This window comes from Protopterus annectens, chromosome 9.part0 (genome assembly GCF_019279795.1).
Source record: "Protopterus annectens isolate FY-2018-M chromosome 9.part0, PAN1.0, whole genome shotgun sequence".
NCBI classification, from domain to species: Eukaryota; Metazoa; Chordata; order Ceratodontiformes; family Protopteridae; genus Protopterus; species Protopterus annectens.
In genome coordinates this window covers 255,551,516-255,569,802 of record NC_056743.1, presented here as the reverse complement: position 1 = coordinate 255,569,802, position 18,287 = coordinate 255,551,516, and the positions used below count along the sequence as shown (strand labels likewise).

At 38.2% G+C, this 18,287-nt stretch overlaps 1 long non-coding RNA gene across 2 annotated transcripts in view; it reads right to left on the bottom strand.

Annotated features, from left to right (window-relative positions):
• Nucleotides 1-9,897: 9,897 nt before the first annotated feature.
• The window catches only part of LOC122811172, a 1,417,861-nt gene continuing 1,409,471 nt past the window's right edge, over nucleotides 9,898-18,287 (bottom strand). For both annotated transcript variants that reach the window (XR_006366220.1, XR_006366219.1), the window contains one exon: nucleotides 9,898-10,101. This is a non-coding gene — a long non-coding RNA (uncharacterized LOC122811172). The remainder of the gene's footprint in view (nucleotides 10,102-18,287) is intronic.

The window sequence follows — 18,287 nt, the reverse complement described above, 5'->3', positions numbered from 1 at the left end:
AGTCAGTGTTTGGGTAGTTGAAATCTCCCAGTATCATGGTGTTTGGTAGGACCTTTATATTTTCCACTGTTCTCAGGAATGCTGAGTGGGGGTCCTGAGACAAGTTGGGTGAGCTGTAGCAGACTACGATCTGAAAAGCAGCTTTGCCCACTGTTAGTTGCACATGGATGGTCTCCGAGGCCTCGTGCTGTGCTACTTACCTGGAGGTGTGGGTATCCTTTATGAAAATGGATACACCCCCACCTTTTGTATTTCGGTCCGAGTTCTGGGGCCAAAGGTTATGGTATGAGTTGTAGCCTGGTAGTGCTGGGGTGCTCTCTGAAGCTTTGAACCAGGTTTCTGTTACTGCACAGATATCGATTTGCGCCATACTAAGAAGTGCCTCGAGTGCGTGCATTTTGAGGTTTAGACTTCTGGCATTGAGTAGCATTACCCTCAGTTTTTGGTTTCTTGTGTTGTTTATGGAGGCGGGTTTGTCTTTTGAGCCTTGCCTAAAAAAGGCACTATGCGGGTGGCAAGGGCCTTGGCCAGTATTCGAAAGCCTAAGGGCGACAGGTGCAAGCCATCTCTGGTGAAGCAGCGTGGCTTGTCGAGCATGTCGTCCCAGGCTGACAGACACTGGATCCCCTTTGAATGACACCAATAGCTTAGCCAGTTGTTAAAACTGATCATTTTTTCCTCATACTGTGGCATCATTCTTGGTGAGGGCAAGATGTTACTCAGGGTCAGGGTCATACCGGCCTGGGCTACATGATCAGAGAGCTCCTCTATGTCTCTTTTCATGTAGTCCAGAGAGGTACGTCTCAGGTCGTTCACACCAACATGTACAATGACAGAGTCATATTTGTACTTGTTTTGGAGTGACCTGAGTGCTTGTGTTATGTGGTGGATCCTGGCACCCAACAGGCAGCTCACAGTAACCTTCTCCTTGTTCAGTCTAGTGAGTGGGACGTCAGTGTGTCTGACTATGGAGTCACCTATTACTAGTGTATTGGGTGTGTTGTTTTGCCTTATGGGCTGTGGTTGCTTGGCACACTGGCTTTTTGAAGTATGTGATACGAGGTTTTTGTTTGAGGGTGGAGGTTGCTTGGATGTCTGCTTTGGAGGTCTCTGCTGCTTAGGCAGATTTTTATTTAGAGCCTCCGAGTATGTTTTAAAGGCAAACATTGCAGAACTCCAGTACTCTGATTGCTTTCATAAACAATAGCTTACTGGCCATTTAGGATGTGACTATTTTATTATCCTCTTGCTTACCTAGTGCTTAACAACTTTTTGTGTTGTAAAACATGCCTAATCAGTTAATATATTTCATTTTCATTCATAGTAAATGTTTATTGCTGCCAAAGTAAAAAAAAAAAAAATGATTACATTTACTGCTGTGTGAGAAAGCAGACACACATCTTTTCCCTGCCAGGCAGAGCTGTCAGATTTTGACAGATGAACCTCAGCTGTCTGTCAGGCTGGAAATCACATGCATATATCGGGGGAGGTGTGTTTTTTACTTGGGCAGCTGGACACATGTATAACCTGTACTCATTGTGAGAATCCCACATGAACTTTTTTATCTGAGGTCAAGTACAGAAGTATGTCAATTGTGTGACAGTTACAAAACAAAATGACTTTGGTGCCTGAAACCCATGATTATCTGTATTCTGAAATGGGTCTACTTTCGAAGCTCGAAGGTTCAAAACTTCAAACTTCATATGGTCGAGACCATAAGATCGAAGTTTTGAAACTTCGAACGGTTTAAATGGAGATCGTTGTACAGTGCAAAATGGGAAATTTACCATTCTTTACACTGTAGTGTGATCTCAGAGTTGGTATATTTAATTAGAAGGGGCTGTGGGGGGTGCAGGGGGACCTGCCCCACTGCATAAACATAAAAAAAGTTTTTATTTATTTTTTTATTGACATTTCAAACTTTCAAAACTTCGATGCTATGGTCTTGACCATATGAAGTTCAAAGTTTTGAAAGTCTGAGCTTTCAAAGTAGATCCTCTGAAACACCTTACCAACTAGGACAACAAATAACTAGCATTTAAAAAAAACTATCACGTCTGTGAGGAAAGCAATGATTTATAAGCAACTGTTGTGTACAGCTGTATCACACACATAATAAGTTTTGTTTATATAACTGTCCTAACATAGGACATTTTCAGAGATGATTTGAGAGCACAAAGGAATTAAAACAAGTTACTGGAGAACTGCAAAGTTGTGCAAGTGGCAACTGATGAGAGCTTAAGCCAACATCTACATGACTGTATCTAGTACCTTTATCACTGTGCTACGGTACCTCCTGATTTGCCAGTAGTTACTGTTGTCCTTATTTCACAGTCAGTTTAGGAGTCTATTCCTATTCTGAAATACATTTTATAAATTAAACAGTACCAGTATCATACTATTTTAAAAGAATTAAGCAATACTTTGCTGTATATGAAATATTCTCTCAATAAATTGAATATGATATGTTCTTAAAATACTGTTGTCACATTAATGTCATACTGTCAGAATAATTAAATATAGGTAGTACATATTATGAATCTCATTACAATTCTAGTATAGCAAAAAACATGCTTAGAGTAACACAGGTCCAGCCAAAGGTGACTGAATTGCTATTGCATTCTTTCTATATCAAAGGGTCAGGGGACAGGATAGAAGACATAGAACATAAGATCGGCAATGGCTATAGCTAAAAAAAATTCTATCGCAAACAGGGCAAATACAAACAAATCTTTGATATGAAAGATACTATAACTTTCCTGAAAAAAATTTCATCATAATTTGATTATGTTGGTCTAGCATTTTTTTCTTTGTCTTCTTTGTTTCTTTTCTTAATGTGGTATGCTTGCTGAAATTAGAACATCTGGTCTTGAGTGACTTCAAAAAGCAATCTATAGAAACACTAAAAAGTCTGAAACTATTTTTGGGAGACTTTATGCTGATACAAGGTGTTCAGACTAATATTTTATTCAAGTCATAATTTATGGCCAAGGTTGGCATGATTTTGAAATCCTTCTATAATGTTAATTCTTGTTACAAGTCCCCTTTGTCGATTATTTGTCAGCTATTGGCAAATAAAAAAAACAAATCCAAACAAAACAGATCAAGAATGACAAAAAACTTTTTTATACTATAATCCAACATAAACACCAACAAAAATCCCCCCAAATTTTGGGGTACTATTTAACAACTCCTACAACCAAGTCATTCCTCAATTCCACCCCCCACATCACAAATACTAAACCATAGTTTACATACCTAGTTTAACCCTTTCTTTACCAGCTCCATACTTTCTCTAGTAAACAATAACAACAATGCACCACTATTCATTCCATCAGGGACAGCAGCTACCACCACTTCCTTCTCTCTAAAACCTATCCAAACAAGTACAATAAAAAATATTAATCAAACTGAAGCCACATCCCTAGCTATTGATCAGCTACCAAATGAATATCTCAAGTTAACTGCTGATGCCATCTCTTACCGTGTCTCTCTGTTGATCAATAGAGTAATCACAGATCAATATGTTCCTAAACTCTGGAAAACTTCCTGCTTAATCCCACTACACAAAGGTGGCTCCTCAACAGAACTCTTCAATTATAGACCAATAGCCATTCTATCACCCCTATCGAAAATCCTGGAAAAATGTATCCACTCACAACTTTTGGGCCATCTATTATCTTACAACCTGTTAACCAATTCCTGACCCGATCACAGCACCACAACTGCCCTCATAAGTTTCACTAATACAGTAAACCTACTTAAAAATAGTGGACAATTTGTTTCCTCCATATTTCTAGATCTGTCCAAGGCATTTGACATTGTATCCCACCAAAAGCTCCTCAACGAGTTCACAACCTTTAACCTATCACAAACAGCCATCTCCTGGCTTCTAAACTATCTTTCTGACCACCAACAAGCTGAGAAGTGGCAAAATGACCTCTTCGGATGACCTCGGAGCCTCTTGGGGGACCTCTTCTCCGTTATCTGATACAGTTGGTATACCACAAGGCTCAATTCTTGTCCCACTCCTTTTTACTATATTTACCAACAAACTTTATACCGCTGCTCACCTCGCCACTACCATCCAATACTCAGATGATGCTACTCTCATCTGTGCCTCACCCTCCCTTCTGCAACTCCAATACATTACCCAAAATTCCTTCTCAACCATAGCATCCTACCTCTCCAACTATCAACTTATTCTAAATCCAAACAAAACCAAATTAATGCTCTTTTGTAATAACAAGTTCACTGACCACAATTCCCCCTTCAGCATCTTTTCATCCAACAACACCATAATCGAACACACCAAACTACTCAGTGTGACCATCAACACTAACTTGAGATTTGGTAAACATGTATCACTTAGTATTAAAAAGACCCACATAAAACTAGGTACTCTCTATAGAGCCAAGTCATACCTTACCAACACCACCAGACAATTAATTGCTAGGACCCACCTTATGTCTGTCCTATTGTACACCTCTCCTATCTTCATAAATCTTAAAAGATCTGACCTAAATAAACTAGAGGCCTGTTACTACAAAATCGTTAAATTTGCCACAAATTTACCACACAGATCCCATCACTGTGATGCTCTCTGCCAACTAAAACGGCTAAAACTACCCAACATCCTATCCCTCAACCAACCTACAATCACCATACCACCATCTGATAACTGCCCAGCTCTCCAAACCTTTGTGCAAACCTACTCCAATAACAGAACTCTAAGATCTTCCGATAAATTCCTGCTAAAAATTACTAAATCCAATAACAGTTTTGGAGATCCTCTTTATTCTAACCATGTCTCTAAGACATGGAATTCCACAAAACATTCTTAACACCAGCAACCCGCCCATGTTCAAACACTCACTCAAGATGTACTTAAATGATAACTGGCTCTATTCCTGCTCATCCCCAGGCTGACTGTAGCATTACTACTACTGTTTATTTTCCTGTCCTCTAACTAACTTCTCTTCAACCCAATTTGCGCCCTTAAACCTCCCATTTTCTACTCATCCCACTTTTCTCCTGCCTATCTTCTAACTGTATAGAATATAATCATATTAATATTTGTTACTAAATATAGTACTCTAAATGTTCTATGAGGTGCAGCAGCCTACTTTTATATAATGTATACTTACTTTATGAGTTTTTACTCAATGGGCCTCCACAAAAATAGCACATTTGTATTGTATTCCCTAAATCTTTTATGATTTTCCTGTGTGTAATTTGTTAAATAATATGTATTCTTTTACTGTATTCTCCTAATTCTGTATGATGTTCTTTTTGTTCTTTGGAAAATAATGTTGCAATTACTGATTTGTCCTTGGAGCTTTTTCTCCCTGGGCTTCAGCAGAAAATGCCCTACTAATCCAGCCAGACCTCCCCGGTAAACAGATGTCAAATAAATAAATAAATAAAAATTCAGGCGAAGGTAAAAAAATCACAAGTATTATTATCTGGTTTGTCAATCAACCTGGCATACATTGTCAGAAAAATAAGTCAATGTTGCAATTTGCACTCAGTTTACTAAAGGTTGATGAATGCTGCAGTATTCAGGATGCACTGAAGCTTGCCTCTGCTTATATGCAGATCTTGGATACAGTCATCATATATATGTTCAACAGCATGCTAACAAATGTAAATGCTAGTTCTCTACATCTATGGCAAAACTCTTCCAGATAAGCTCAATGATTACCCTTTTGTGCCAAGGCTATTGCACAGCAGTTCTGGGGATTTACTGCTTAGATATGGCATTTAATGTAATAAAGGGAATACACAGAGGAAGCGTGCAGGGTAGCAGTCTGTCTTTTTGAATGGTATGAAGTGTAAAACTGTACTCCACTGAATGGAAATCAAGCTTAATGTGGGTGAGATGCCATTTGGTCAGCCACATTTTTCAGGAAAGTTATAGTATCTTGTATGTTTCATATCAAAGTTTTGTTTGTATTTGCCCTATTTGCTATAGATGTTTTTTGCTATAGTCATTTCTGATCTTATGTTCTATTTCTTCTGTTTCTAGCACTAGACATCCCATCCCCTTCCCCTTTAAGCTGTCATAAACTTTATAAATTATTGTTATGTATATCTGTTTACTTAATAAAATTTAATAAAAAGTGTTTTGAAAAAAAATCGTCAAAGATGAATAAATACCCTCATCATCAGTTTCCACAGGAAATCATTGCTAGTGAGGTTTCTTACTGTGCATGGAAGTGATTCCTTTATTTTGGAAAATTTCTACCCTCTTCATTTTGGTACAACCATGGACTTGGTATATATAAGTTTGTGGAGTGTGGGGAGCTTGCCCCACACACAGGGCTTGGAAAGGAGTTAAGTAATCAAAGAAATGTTTTGTTTTTCATACTGAGGAGGTAAGATCATTTGCTTTCATCCATATGCAACTAGATGAATCACCTCTCAAATGCAGCAGCCTTGGGGATGATTAACAAAGGGATTACAGTGGGGAAAGTCTCCTGCTTGAATGATGTGTGAGTTTTGCCCCTCCCATTCATGTTGATGCAGGTTTTGAGTTTATTTGTGCTCATTCCACTGTAGAATTCAAAAAACTAAAATTTGTTGCATGCTCTCATCAGGAAACTCTTACAAATTCCTCTCTCTAAGTTTCCTCTTTATTCTAGCTTGCTTTTGATATATCAAATGTCCTCTGGTAATCTTTTCTGCCATATTTATAACTGTTATTTGTTATAGTAATATGTATTATCTACACTGCACACTATGAAGTACCATGTTGTATAAGCCAAGTAGGTACAACCCATGGCCTAGTTATGAGCTGTCGTAGTACTAGTTGCAAGTATAATTTACTGTTTTAATCAAATTTAGAAGTAAAATAAATAAATAAACTTAATAATACTTTAAAAAATGCATTTCATTGGATTATTCTTGCTTCACATATGTAAATGTTAATTGTTATAAAAATAAAACTATAGCAGGCTTTAATTCACATTTAGCTGTCATAGTATCTTGACCTTACGTGTCTGAGGTGAGGGAGTGAAGGACCAACTGTATGTAGCTTTAGGAAATCACTATTATTCTATTATAAGGTTTTATAGTTGCTTTTCCTATATGTCAATTGTTGTGACTTAATGGATATTGTTAAATATTGTTGTTTGTAATAACAGGATCAAACAAATTTGATCTTTTTAATGCATATTTTTAAAACTTTACAGTACACATTTGGAAATCATGTGTGATACAGGTCTGAAAAGTATTATGTTTGGCTTAATATGTAGCAGATGCAGTATTTTAAAACTGCAGATGTTTCCACCATTTTATAGTAAAGTTTCACAAAAATTATTGATAATACATTGTTGCGCTCCCACAGATGTAATGAAAAATGTTTATAATTCCCATTGCTGGAGTAACCGTTAGGCTGTATGGGTTCTGTCCTGTCCAGGATACAACAACTAGCCAGCTTCCAAAAGCTCTTTCACCTTCCACACTTCCACTCTGACTGCTGATTGGTCAGCCCTGTGGAGGAAAGTCAGCAGTCAGAGTGATGATTTCTTCAGTTCTTGCCAATTTGTGAAGAAGCAGCTCAGAGGCTTCATAGTAGTAGCAGCAGCCAGCCATTGGTTTTGATTCTAGCAGAATACTGCCCTTTTAAGAAAAAAATGTTATTTCTTAATCAGGGCTTTTCAGCATTATTTCCCTTTTAAGAAACCTGATGTCTTACTAATATTAGACGTTTTCTGTCAGTGGCGGCTATGTTTAGCTGTAAGCTATTTTGTGGGCTATTTTTGTCAGAAAATGTGCTGCTTATGTAAACTTCCTGTAATTCAATGACTGTCTAGTCTCTGGAAGTGTTTTATTTGGGCAAGAACTATATGGGGGTATGTTAGTGCTTGTGTTCACTGTTGGACAACCTACATGTCATTTTTTTCTGTTAGACTGAATTTTGCCACTAGTAATACCCCTTTGGAAACAGTGATACAGTGGTACCGCAGTGTAACATAGCTTTTGAAATGTGGTGCACCCAAGAGTGCGCTTATTAGATGCAAATTTCTGTTTCCAAACAGAAAACTCATAACCAAACCCACACTACTCAGATGTAGAACGAACTCTCAGAAGTGCCCACGCCAACACTTGGTCGGAAAACATGGATTCTGCCCAAAAATGAATTGAACACACAAAGACGAAGACAAGAAAGACGCAGTTAGAATCTCATACTAAGTCCATCACGTTTATTCGAGCCATCAAAGCGCAGTTTCAGATATACAAATTACTGTCTTCAGAGATATCTCCAGTACATCTTCCTAGGTGCTCCACCTCACCTGGGAGTGCCGCATGGTCCTCTTCATAGGACTCTGCCATGTCTTTGCTGCAGTAGTCATAGAAGAGCATGGTGTAGAGTGACACGACATCTACGGTGACTAGGATGGAGTCCCAAAGACCCCGTACAATGGCAATTACAACTCATTGCTGGAGAAAAGAGAGCTGGGCTGGCAGATTAGATTACAATCTAGAAAAAGACCAGGACTTAATTATGCAGAGTCTATTGTCCTGGTGCTAAATCTTCGAAAGATTCAACACTAATTCTTCCATTCTTTCAGCATCTCCATACTTTTGGACTCCTTCTTTTGCATATTTTGTTTCCCTGGCGAAGTTTGCCTGTTGTCATGGCTTGTACTTATGTTTTTTTGCCTTAGGTGTGCTTAGCAGGCCAGCATGTTATGTTTTAATATATTTTCCCATTTATTATCTGCCCATTTTTGTTTCTGTATTCTTGTTTTTTTATTCTGTTATTTTGTTTTATTGGTTGTTTCGTCTAATCGTTCCTGTTAATTTTTCTTTAGGATTTCACAGCCATCCTGATGAAGTTTTAGATGAAAAGTGTAGCCTAACCTCCCTTTTTTAGATGACAGCTGTAACACGTATCATCCTTTTGGGGTAATGTGCATATTTTCCATAATGCATCAATCACAACTGTTTTTTATGTGCTACTTTCTAGCTTTACAAACATTTTTATGTTTGTTAGCTTTTTTCCCAAGTTGTTATTCTGTGTACTTCGCACTCACTGTTTTAGCTTGTCAGTTGTGATTTTCTATAGTCACTCTATTGCTTATAGTTATCAGTTAGGTAGACAACCATGTATTCACAACAGTCAGACATTCCTCCTAAGCTGTACTGAGGATATCTCTGAAGACAGTAATTTTTATAGTGCTTTGATGGCTCGAATAAATGTGATGGACTTCCTATGAGATTCTGACTGCGTCTTTCTTGTCTTCGTCTTTATGTGTTCAATTCATTTTTTGGGTAGAATCCGTGTTTTCCGACCAAGGGTTGGCTTGGGCACTTCTGCGATTTCATTCTACAGCTGAGTAGTATGGGTTTGGTTCTGAGTTTGCTGTTTGGAAACAGTAATCTCCATCTAATAAGCGCACTCTCAGGTGCACCACATTTCAAAAGCTCTGTTACATTGTGGTACCACCGCAGCACTGCTTCCAACGGGGTATTACTAGTGGCATTTTTTCCTCCCTGCTGGGAGGCTTATACCCCATCCCCTGAAGGCTACTTCAAAGATCCTTGTTAGACTGAATTTTGGAAACGGGTTTCTGACAGACATTTAATGTGTACTTATGTATTTGGGGTCTGTGATGTGAGTGAAAGTGTGCTGGTTAGACACAATTTGACAACTTAAATTCTGACTGACTCATTCCAATGAAGCTTACCGCATTTGAGTCATCCTATTCAGTCACAGCATGGATAGTTATCCTGCGTCAGCTGTTCCATCTCCGGTCTTTCCTAGAAAGAAGATGCAACTTACCCAAGAGCCCTTTGTGACTCCACTTGCTCAGGCAACACCTCAGCCAATGGTGGGTGACTCTGCAGTGGCCATTGGTTGTTCTTCAGACTACCCACTTACCTCACTGGCTTCCTCTGGTGTAGTTCTTTCAGTCATCATGAACTGGAGATAAGACTTATCCTCTTTGACTGTTCCAGTGTCTGATCCAGACATGGGAGAACCATCTCTTATGGGTCAGGAAGATATTCCAGGAGATGTTGCTTGGTGTAGCTGAGAAAAGAGACCTCTAGAAGAGGCAAAAGTACCTTTTCCAAGTTGGTCTTCAATCAAACCTGTAAAGAAAAAAACAAAAGGTTAATCGCTATTCATCTGAAGACATTGTGTGTATTAGGAAAGATGATTTTCTTTCCTTAGCCAGGAAATTGTTACAGGATGTTAACCCTGGTGCTCAGAACTCTTTGAAAGCAATGCCATCAGAGAAGAAGACATGTAAGAGGATTCTAACATAGACAGGAATAGAGCTTCTTCTCCGGCAGAATCCCATACCCAAATCTCTGATTCAGAGGAAACTTGATCCTCAAGACCTCCTTAAGAAGAATTCTCCTTTTCTCAGACAATAGCAAGGATGAATTATATGTTTCATAGGAACAATTGAATGTTCCCTCTGAACTGAGGTGACACTAATATGTTACAAGTAGATATATATGCTTCATTCCACTCACATACCTCCTATAGGATATATTTAATGCTGCCTGTAGCAATCCTGATACTCAACTTTCAGTTCCAAAAAAGGAAGATAAGCTTTGCAAAATTTCTCAGCTAGCAAACAAATTTATTTCCTGACCTCAGTTGTGACCCTTGGTACATAATCAAAGGTTTTCTGATGAGGTAAACAATGCATTTTTAAATTCAACTTTAGATAAAGATGTTTTGTTGGGATCATTTACTACTCAGGTCCTCAAACAATTTGATGAGAGAGGGAAATTAATATAGGGAGTTTCCAAATTCTTTCAGGCCTCTCTTCCAAATTCTCTTTTCCATCTGAGAAATGAAACAAAACAAAACAATCAATGCCTTTTCAAGCTAAATAGGGAACCAAAAAGAGATAGCTAGAGGGTAACAAGAAACAAGGATCTTTTCCAAAAAAGGACACTTTAATACCTCAGAATGACTATACTAGCATTCTTTCCTAATCTTCTACCCATCCTGCCCTTTTCTCTCAAAAGTCTGTCCCAGAAACTGGCTCTGTGCATTCCCTATTGGCAACTGATTGTTTCAGACTCTTGGGTGTTAAAAGAGGTCCAGAAGGGATACAGTTGGCCCTGGATAGAAATTCCTCTTTTCAGGGGGGTTCCTCCCTTCCTTCCAAGCCAAACAGAGTTTTTTTCCTCAGGTTCTTTAGCAATTACTCACAGCATGAGTCTTAAACCCAAATGGGAAAAGGCTTCTATTCCAGAATGTTTCTTGTACCAAAGAAAGAATCTTCTTGGAGATCTTTCCTTCCTAAATCTGAATGTAAAAGTTCCAAAATTCAGGATGTTGACCCTTCAGAATCTGTTACCTCTCATTCTCCAAGGAAGTTTTTTTTTTGTAACCTTAGATCTAAAACGTGCATGCTACCACGTCCATAGCCAAAGGCTCCAAGAAATTTCCAAGTATTGCTATGTCTGGATCACATTTGCAGTTCTCTGCATTACCCTTTGGGTTAGCTACAGCTCCAGGACTGATTACAGAGTATCCAGCTTCAGTCATAGCTCATTGCAGACTGAATGGCATTCACATACTTCCTTATTTTGATGCCTTACTCACCTTTGTAGAATCATTTCAAAAATGTCAAGAGTCATTACAACGGGTCTCTTCTCTTCTGACTTTTTTAATATCTCCAAGTTTTTTGGGTTTCTAATACCATGACGGGAATGGACCCCATTCCTAAGTCAAAGTACAATTAAAGTTCATGAAATTAGTATTGTTTCAATCTTTGATGTCAGCCAAAAGTGCTCTTTGCAGCACCCGCAATGTGCCCAGTAATGACTTCTTCTGCAATTCGTACGGGGTTACATGGATTGGTAACATATGTAAATACGATTGTAGATTCTTTTTTGTAAGACCCATTGCTCCTACTACTATTGGAACTCTCTGGGTATCTGTCTTCCACATTGCTCTCATTTCTGCCTGAAGATCCTGATATTTTATCACTTTGTGTCTCTCTGTACACAAGACAGTGTAGTCACTGGGTGTGGCAATTTCAATGATTAATGCTACTTTTGTCTTCTTTTCTTGGCCCACTATATCTGTTTTTTTAGCATCTATCTTTTGACTATTGGTAATGGGTGATCCCATCTGATGTAAACATAATTTTCTATGATATTTTGTGGTTCATGTTTCCAGTGTTTTTTAGCCGCTTCAGTACCATAATGTTTGCACAATCCCCAGTGCAACAGTCTTGCCACATTATTATGCCTTTCAGTATACAGTCCTTCTGCCATTAGTATATCACAACCAGCAACAAGGTGTGCAACAGTTTCCAATTCAGTTTTACAAAACCTACATTTGTCTGTTTCTCCCACATATTCAATAGACTTTGCAAACCAGAGTGTACGTAGCCCACTGTCTTGGGCTGCCAATATTAACCTTCCATTTCTTGGTTTAAATTCGTCTCTCCTTAACCATTCCTGCATTCATTCCTGATCAACATGAGGTTCTTCCATAAGTTTTCTATACTTGCAACTATATTTATGCTTTTTCCACATTTCTTGCCTTCTCATCTGGTCCTTCACCTTATATTCTTTCGTTTTTTTGGCACATTCAGTTGTTGCCTGCTTTTTATCTACTTCTGGTTTGATTTCCATTCCTGCTTGCCGCCAATATGCTTCTGCTAAATTAAGCAGAGAAGTCATCTTAAGATTTATTCTCCTCATGTTTCAAAACTTTCACTACATTTGGGTCTTGTGAGGTCAGCAGATATGTATGGAGTCCCATGATTGCAGAGCTATGCATGTAATCAATTTCAAGGAGGCCCATCCCTCCTTTGGAACGGGTAATATATAATCTTGGTATACACTGATTTTTATAAATCATTTGGTGAGCATGAAGCATCCTTCTTGTTTTCATAGCTAATTCATGCAACACATTTTGGGGCCAGTCAATCACTACAAAACTGTAAGTTAGGACAGGAAGAGCAAATTGGTTTATAGCCTGGACTATGTTCCTAGATGTCAACATTGTTTTCAGAATTAAAGTCTACTAAAGTATTCCTTACTAAGTTTTATTCACATTTGTTCATGTTTTATTGTTGATCCTTCATCAATTCCCAAATATTTATACATACCCTCTTGCAAAAGTTCTTTTATATCACATTCTTGTCCCAAACTGATGTTTTCCTGCTTTAAAGATTGCTTTTGCACACTTATCAAGACCAAATGACATTCTTATATCATCTGAAAAAGTTTTAACAACTTGCAGCTGTATATTGTGTGTAGCTCATCTGATGACATAGTTTTAAATCATCGACAAAGAGAGGATGAGAAGTCTTTACACATTGCAATTTTCTAGGAGTCAAATTATAGCCTTGGCCTAAGCTGTTAAGTAAACAGCTTAATGGGTTAAGGGCAAGGCAGAATAGCAATGGTGACAGAGAGTCACCCTGGAATATCCCCCTTTGAATTTTTATCCCTGGGATAATAATCTGTCCTTTATCATGGCTTAATTGCAAAGTAGTCTGCCACTGTTTCATGGTCACTGTAATGTAGTTGATCAGTGTAGGGTGTATCTTATACATTTTTAAGCACTGTTTTATCCATGAATGTGAGATACTATCAAATGTTTTTTTTGTAGTCAATCCATGCCATAGACTCTTTACCTTTTTACAGTTCTCCAGTATGACTTTATTTAACAACATATGATCCTTTGTTCCATATGACTTTCTTTTATTGCCCTTTTGTTCTACTGCCATAATTGAATTTTCTTCTAAATGACTATAGACTCTGTCGGCATCAATTCCCATATATAGTTTATACATCGTCAGAAGGCAAGTTATTGGTCTATAATTTTTAGGGTAGCTTGCAGGTTCACTCTTAAGTAGGAGAATTGCTTTGCCTGCTGTTAGCCAGGCTGGCGTCTGTTCGGGGTGCACATATAAATAGTTCTTGCTCATGGCTAAATCTTTGTGCAAAGATGTCAGTACTTTTAACCAAAAGTACGTACTGCATGTGGACATGGGGTTTTCCACTTAGAGGCTTTTCTTAACTTTGTTTCAAATTCTCTGGCTGTTACTTCATCCCAATTCATATCCTGCACCTTTAAACTTCTTATTCTTTCTTTAACTTCTTCTATCCATTTAGCATCGTTGTTAATGTTCCACAGGATCTTCATAGATTCATAAATACTTCTCCAAAATGTATCTATTTCCCCTTTTTTGGTGGTCTTTCAATTCCTTTTACCTTGTTTCCCAATTCTCTATAAAACATTTTTGGGTCATCAATAAATTGCTTATTTTGCAGTTTTCCTTTATATTTATCTTCGTATCTTCTAAGTTTTTCAACCTGTGCTGAAATTTTTGTTTATTTGCGATAGTGCATGATAGATCCTTTTCTGTTCTAATACTGCGCATTGCTTTTATCACATTTATCGTTCTTAGTATTTTTGTTGATCTATTCCCTCTTCTATAGTCTTCTAACAGTGACACTTCTTGTCAATTGCTTTATAGTTTTCTCTATTCGATACTTCCATGATGATATTCAATTTCTCCCCTTCCTTTCCCTTTCTACCCTGTGTTCTTGTGGTAGGACTTTATCAGTTATTAATTAGGCAGCACAGTAATATATCCTATTTACTTCTGTTATATTGCATGGATCTCTGTGGACAGTCCTAATTACTGCATTCATTTGTTTTATCAGACTTCTGACTTTTTGGGTTTTATTGACCTTCTGCAGTCTATTTCTCTCATTCATCTTAATGTATCTATATATGTCTATTAAATCAAGCAACTCTTCTCTTAGCTCACTTTCTTCCAAACTGAGGGCAGATCCCTTGTTTTCCATTTCCTGTGGGGATTCTATAGAAAGTTCTATAGTATCTTCCTGTGGCACCTTCTCTTCAATTTCATCCTGTACCATCCGTTGCTCTGTCATATGGGAACTCACTGGTCTATCACTCCTCAGCATTAACTGCATCAGAGTTTCCACAGTTTGCTGTTTCTTTCCTTGCAGTCTAGCTTCAAGTGAACATTTATACTAGTTTCCTGTGAAAGGCTCCAAAATATCTTGATATGGCACCTGACCGACTGCTTCCTGTTCCACTGGTTTCTCCTTAATTTGGATATCCATTGCTCTTTCCTGTTGTGGTGCTTTCTGCATTCGATTTTCTACACTGAATCCTTCACTTTGCAGGTACTCCATAACATCAGTTTCTATTTCTTTAACTTCTTCATTACTAATCTCCTTTTCTACTTTTCCTCTTTGTCTTCTTATTTTTTGTATTGTAAAGTTTTCCATGCCTGGATTCATTTGCCTGTATTTCTCTTCAAACATCTTTGGTGCTGTTCTTTTTGTATTGGTTAGTTTTCCTTTCTCATTTGCATAAATAATACACCATATTAAATCTCCTTTTCTTTCCCATGTCCATATTTCTTCTTCAGATGCCTCCTGATCTTCCTGTTTCTCCTTATTTTGGGGATTCACTCCATCATGGTGTGATGTAACCTGTGTTAGACCTTTTACACCAAATCCTTCACTTCGCAGGCACTCCATAGCTTCAACTTCTATTATTTTAACTTCTACTTTACTAATCTTATTTTCTACATTCTGTCTTTGTGATATTATTTTTTTTGTTGTGAAATTTTCCATATCTGGATGCATTTGTCTGTATTTCTCTTTGAATATCTTTGGGGCTGCCTTATTTATATTGATTAATTTGGCTTTCTCCTTTGCATAAATATTGCACGATATCAAATCTCTCTTTCATTCCCATGTCCATATTTCTTTTTTATATTTTTTAAATATGTCTAGGTTTTGTTGTTTATATTTTAACACTTCCTCAGATGCTTCTTTTTCCAAACAGATCAAAGTTTCTTGATCGATATATTCTTTTTCACAAATCTGTTGTATTAATGAACGCAAATCTTCATTTGAAGCTTCTGACAGTTTTTCTTGTGGAGGTATTTTTCTTTCCTCTAATTTCTATCTTAATCATTTCATATATTGTGTTTGGAAATTCTGGGCTTTTTGCATAATAGTAACAATACATAATTTCTTTCTTATCTTTGGCCTATCAGTTTTTGTGATTTTTGTGGACTGCTACTTCCTTCTACAACAGGGGGGCCATCCTCCCCCTGGGCCTGGCCTAGCCCTATTGTAGGAATGTTTCCGTATTTTGAGGATTCTACACTGTCATTTTTTCCAGTCCTGGCACCAGTGCGCCTACCAGGATTGGGCACTTTTTTTATCCTGGGTCTTGTGCACCCAGCTACCTCTTTTAATTTTTGACCTACTTCTGTCCATGATATATGCTATATAAATACAGTGTATATATCAGTGTCGCCTTGGTGAGATTTTGTGAAAACGGTCTACCTCGTGAAGGTACTCACCAACACTTGAGGATAAATTCAGTTTCAGCACTACTACTCTCCTTTGCTTGTTGACTTTTCATCTCTCCATTCTGACCCACACCTCTCTCATTCTGACTAATGTGGAGTTTCAGATAATTGTTAAGAAATCATCATTGACCCTATCACACAGGATTGTCTTTCTAGGCTGTCTCATAGATACTTTGCAGCAAAAAGATTTTTTGTTATAGATGAAGGTGGATTTTTTTCTGTGAACTTTCCTGAGATTCTCAGACAAATTTCAGACCTCATCCAGAGACTTTCTCAGGATCCTGGGGTTCATTGCCTCTATGATTCTTATGAGTCCTCCAGCCAAGTTGTATATACGAAGGATTCAATGATTCCTAAAAACAAACACACACACCCAACATTTGTATCCTTTGGAACTTCAGATTCCAATATTGGGCTTTGTTAAAAAGGAACTGCACTGGTGGAGAATACAAATACAAGCAAATCCAGGTCTCCCCTTTTCTCCTTTACCTCCCAACCAATCTGTAAATACAGATGATTCTGATTTCATTTGGGGGCAGCTTCTATGGGAATAAAGGTACAAGACTTGTGGAACTCATCAGGCCAAGCAAAGCACATTGGTGACAGAGATATGGGCTGTGGTCCATGCCTTAAAATCTCATCATAATCTGTGGTCCCCAGACTTTTTCAGGTGATCATAGACAATACCACAGTGATGTGGTACATAAACAAGTAAAGAACACCAGGTCATACCCTCTATGCAGGCTGGCTATGATGGCTTGGAAGGTAGTTTTCTGTACTCCTTAACCCTCCAAGCATCTTACATTCCATTGGAGCAAAACATAGCGGCAAACAAGTAGAGGAGGACCAGGACAGACCCACATGAATGGAAACTGAATGTGGGGGTCTCCCAGGAATTGAGCCAGCTGTGGAGAACACATCAAGTAGATCTGTTTGCCTCCTTTCAAAACAGACAGCTTAAAAATTTCTGCTCCAGGATGCATTGAAAACAAGCCTAAAAATCAGATGTATTATTCTTTCCGGGTCTGTATCACAACCTTGAAATGGCATAATGCCAAACACCTATTCATTAGCACATATATGTTGAATCCCAGTTAACCAAAGAGCAAGATCACTGAGTTTTTTCCCTAGGGAAAAAAACTGGTTGGCTGTCACTGTGGATGTGATCTCGCAGTTAGTATATTTAGCTGGGGGTGTGCGGGGAGCACAGACCCCCACATTCGGGGGTGTGGGGGTGAAGCCCACCACTTTGTAATGTTTGTACTGGTGTGTTGTGTTCAGTTGGCCTACCAATTTCTTTCCCTGGGAAAGAAATCAGTGATCTGGCCATTTGGTTATCTAGGAGTTCGAGATATATTTGTCAATGAAAAGATGTTTGGCGTTATGCCGTTTCAAGGTCATGATATAGACCCATTCTTTCCCATGGTTGGGAATGTTCATTTATGCCTTTCTACTGATATCTATGGTAATTCTAAAGATTCATAAGGACTCCCCAAGTATCATTGTGGTGACCTTATTTGCTCAGCCAGCATTAGTTCTCCCTTCTTAAGGAATTAGCCAAGGATAATTACCACAAGTTTCCTCACAAACTGGACCTACTCACACAAGATGGGAAGTTTGTTACAACCCAGTCTCAAATATCTTCAACTGTCTGTTAATTCAGTTCTGATACCTTTTAGGCTCCCCTTCCATGAGGGCATGCTGCAGGTACTACAGGAGGCAAGAAAACCTGCTACTAGGAAATCATATATATGTAAGTACAAAAGGTTTTCTAGTTGGTGCCTCTCCTAAAACCAGGACCCTATCAGGGATTATGAACCACTGTTGCTTAAATATTTGTATGAATTACTATCCTCTGGTCTCTCTTATTCCTCTATTTAGGTACATATTTGGACATTCCAGCATATCTGCCCATGGATCCTATAC